The following is a 4,810-nucleotide window of genomic DNA, read 5'->3' on the forward strand; positions in this document are numbered from 1 at the left end:
TAGGCGGCTTCTTCAGTCTCTCCTGTTATTCTATTCCATTGTGCAATTCAAAATAAAATATTCATCAAGACATTAATGTTGCTTTATAGCCTGATAATTAGGGCAGTCATATGAAACCCAGTTCTTGTGCCAACTAATATTTCAGAATGAAGGCATCCATCAGCTTGTAGTCAAGCACTTGTTCTAAATCAGGTGGTCTTCTAAACTACCAACCCATAAAGAAAATCTTTTTTTGATTCAATTAATGTTTCATTATGTCAAAGGTGAAAAAATTGAGAGCAGCATTAACTGGGAAGCTGGAAAATATCATGGTCACTGCAGAACCAGGGCAGCAACTGTGAAGTTTTCAGAGTTTCCAGGCTTCCAAATCCACATGAGCCCATGTGGATTGGCCCATGAATTTGAAAACCCTGGAAAACTTCAGGCAAGTTGTAAATGAGATGCTCCAAGCATCTTTGTCCTCTCACCTCTTTATTCATTAATCAGGTGCTAAAGAACTCAGCAGGTATCCCGGCATGTGGTTATAGAAGGTTTTGAAATACTTTGTCATGATCTGATCCATCAAAACCCTATCTTCTACTACAGTTTCACAAGGATTTTGGAAAAATATTTTGCTTTCACTGATTCAGCATTCTTCAATGGAAAAAGCAAAATCATTCTTATTTTCTGAACAGCTAAACGTTTACTTCACCATTTTAATTCATTACACGTAGTGTAGGCAGACAGCTGAATGACATGCACTGAAGAACTCTCTATAAAAGAACATGACAGACCGTGTCACTGCCTTCTAATACATGTGTGCTTTGATGAAGATCATGTTTCTGATATTTGTGTAAACTAGGATGCCAGGGTCTTATTGCTGTGAGTGGGAGGATGAGATGATCTGATCAGTGTGCCAAGTTCCTGTAATTCATCACTTTCTATTCTCCATGAAGTGGCATTCCCCTACTCTGGCTGCCAAAAGCTAGGTTTCATTTCACAGTCCCAAGGACGGTGTAAAATCTCACTTACTTATTGCCTGCTTGTTAAGCTAACTGCTGCAAAACTTGTTTCTAATTTGTGCTTGGTTTGAACTGGTCAGATGAGCTATTAACAAACTGCTTTTTGCTCTAGTTTTCTTATTTTCCTCCCTCTCCCTTCTTCTTCTTTCCAACACTCCACTTTGGGCATAATTCCAATTGCTAGCAAAATTGGGTCCTCAGCCATGTAGAATAAGCAGTGCTTGCTGTGTTTCAATCTTCTTTCAGATGGGTTGAAAAACATAGTGACACAAGATGGTCACTATCTTGCATCAGACTTCCTCAGAAAGGTACATTAGTATGTGAGACTAATCTTAGACAATGTATTCTGTGACACTCACACTTATATTTTTGAAATATTCTCGTGGAAAATATTATTAACTTTTGAAAAATCAACATGTATTGCAAGTTGTGCCTAGAACAAGCAGGTGTAATCCTGGGAAGATAAATATAATATGGTTTCTAACACTGATTTCTTTAGCATTTTATCAAACTCCCTGTTGTAGCAACAGTCTTATGCTGTTTTTTCCATTCTGCTTAACCAGCAGATGACTCAGTCTACAGACCAAGATAATGTAGTACAATTATAGCATTCAAAATGGTTTATGTGTGACTACTCAAAGCTTGTCTTCACTCTTTTTATTGGCTACTAGCACACTAAGCTAAATGCAAGTTAACAAATTCCTAAAAATACCCCAGGGATGAATCATCCCTTTCAAAAGGGTTCTGGAGAGTGTTTAGCACTGTGATGGTAAGTCACGGGGTAGTAGGGAAGCCAATTTCTGTTACAGAAAGAGACAAGCTTGAGTCAGCCAAATGCTATGTCACAGATTCTGAATGCTTTGCCTAGAAGATGGCTATTACAAGTTAATGTCCTCAAACTTGGGCAGCTAAAGGAGACTGCTAAAGAAAAAATGTCCAAAAGTATACACATATCCTGCAAACCTGTTTTCTGTTACCTTCCTTAAGAATTCAGGAACTGGGATTTTTTAACTTTTGGAAATGTTATTTCCAAATCTAAAGTAACTCATAGTTCTCAGAAACAGTAAAAATGAGCCTGTTCACTTTGAGTTTTGGTGCCTGAATTTCAACAGTTAAATTTGAAAATCTGTTCTCAAATTCATGGAATAGATATGTGCTTAAACATTCAAACATTTTCTGCTACCTGCAGAGTAGACTGGAGATTTTTTTTTTTTTTTTTTTTTTTTTTTTGAAAGGAAGAGATTCAAATGCTGTATTTGTTCATTCAAAAAGCTTTGTGTTTGATAGTTCCAGAATTAAAGAAAAAGTGATAGAAACCTAATGGTTAATGAATAATTATAATAACAAAGTCAAAATGAAATTAACATTGGCATTTCAACCTCTGTTCTGTAATAAACACCTAATAAACCATAATGTACTCATCTCTCCAGATGTACTTAATTTAAATTTAGTCCTTGTATTACAACTTTCCACTCTGATTTAATCCAATTGAATATTATTTACTGTAAATTAAAGAGTGAAGAAATGACCAAAAGCTCCATTTACAGAGATCTTTCTGTTTGCTAAAAACTGCTCTGTGTTTGCTTTCTGATCTCTAGCAGATGGCATAGGCAAGTGTTGTCTCGTGTGGTTTAAGGAGTTATCTTCACTCCTACTTAGTGCTCTTCTGATGGAAGCTGCCATCCCCACATATCTGAGATAATGTAAGAGAACATATGGCTGTATCATGGCCTCACTTTCATTGCATTTTGGGCACCCTGATCATTCACCTAATTAACCCAGATAGTGTGGGCTCACAGTTGTTTTTAGTAGCACCTTTAGATAACTCAGATTTTAGACTGGAAAAATAAGCTCCTGAAAGTATTGCTCAGTGTTAGCCAAAGAGGGAGATGAATCACAGAATGACAGAACTGTAGGGGTTGGAAGGGACCTCAAAAGATCATCGGGTCCAACCCCCCTGCCAAAGCAGGTTGCTCAGAGCAGGCTGCCCAAGTAGGCGTCCAGACAGGCCTTGAATATCTCCAGAGAAGTAGACTCCACAACCTCCCTAGGCAGCTGTAGTGGGTTTACGTGGCAAGGTTTTGGTAGCAGGGGGCCATAGGGGTGGTTTCTGTGAGAAAGATCTAGAAGCCTCCCCATGTTTGGGAAGGGCCCCATTGTTTTCCAGATCTGAGCCAATAAGCGATGTTGTTTTGCGCTTCTGTGAGAGCATATTTAAGACAGGGAAAAAACGCTGCGCCACACAGCAGCCGGGAGAGTCAAGGGAGTGAGAAACAGCCTTGCAGGTGCCAAGGTCAGTGTAGAAGGAGGGGGAGAGGTGCTCCAGGCGCCGGAGCAGAAGTCCCCTGCGGCCTGTGGTGAGGACCATGGTGAAGCAGGATGTCCCCCTGCAGCCCATGGAGTACCACGGTGGAGCAGAGTTCCATGCTGCAGCCTGTGGAGGAGACCATGGTGGAGCAGGTGGCCCTGCACCGATGGAGGCTGACACCTGTGGAAGACTCCTGCCGGAGCAGATTCCGGGCCGGACCTGTAGCCCGTGGAGAGGAGACCACGCAGGAGCAGGTGACCTGGCAGGAGCTGCTGCCCGTAGGGGAGCCAGGTTGGAGCAGTTTTCTCCTGAGGGATGGACCCCGTGGTACGGACCCATATCTGGAGCAGTTCTGGAAGAGCTGCTGCCTGTGGGAAGCCCACGCCGGATCAGTTCGTCAAGGACTGCATCCCGTGGGTGGGACCCCACAGCACAGGGGACGAGAGTGACCGAGAAGGAGCGGCAGAGAAGAAGTGCTGTAGACTGACCATAACCCCCATTCCCCCGTTCCCCTGCGCCGCTCGGGGGGAGGAGGTGGAAGAGGGTGGATGGGGGGGGAGGTGCTTTTGGTTTATTTCCTTTGTTTCTCACTTCTCTAGCTTGTTAGTAATGAGCAATAAATCTTACTATCTGTCTTCTTATCTTGAATCAAATAGTTGAAAATATATGAAAAACCTCACAGACCAACCCTGACATGTCTCTATTCATGCATCACCTGCTGTCTGATACACAACAAAGGAAAAGAAAGACTATGGAAAATTAGAATAAAGTTTGTGACCAAGCAAATTAATTAAACAGATTTTTTAAATCACAATATTTTGAAAATAGGAACAGCGCAAATGAGATTATACTTTGTCATCTTGTTCTCTGCATTGCAACCAAACAAGTTTCCTCACAGGTGACCAGTGAGAAGTCACGTGAAATAATATGGATTGACATCTTCTTCACACATCAGATATCCCGAATCTTCTGGAAATCACTGACTGCCCAGAGAAGGGTAATTAATTTTATTATTTTATTCCACTGTGAAATTTCAGTACATTGTTATTTCTGAATTATTTTTTTTTTTTTCACAATAACACATTTGTATTTTAATCATACTAGTTGTTCCCTGACTCCTCCCTCTCACAGTGGGGAAAAACGTCTATATTAGACATGTCTATATTAGACTTGTTTTCCTTGAAATTGTGATAGATCTTTGAAAAAATAGCCTATGAAAATGCTTACTTGTGCTCACATACCTCTCATCAGAAGGTATTTCCCAAAATTTGTTTCTGCAATTTCTTCAAAAGATGATCTGGGGAACTGCCTGCTGGAAACCATTTATGTGAAGAGTAAATGAGGAGATCTTTAGATAATCACCTGTGTTTGAGGCTTTCAAACATGCACCAGAAATGTTTGTGATAGTAAGGCCTCCCACTTGATCCCTACAGAGGTTTGGAGGAAAAACTGCTCTGTTGAAGTAGTGCATTACATAACTATGGGTGCCCAGGAAAAGTCC

The sequence above is a fragment of the Anas platyrhynchos genome, chromosome 2, assembly GCF_047663525.1.
Source record: "Anas platyrhynchos isolate ZD024472 breed Pekin duck chromosome 2, IASCAAS_PekinDuck_T2T, whole genome shotgun sequence".
Classification (NCBI taxonomy): domain Eukaryota; kingdom Metazoa; phylum Chordata; class Aves; order Anseriformes; family Anatidae; genus Anas; species Anas platyrhynchos.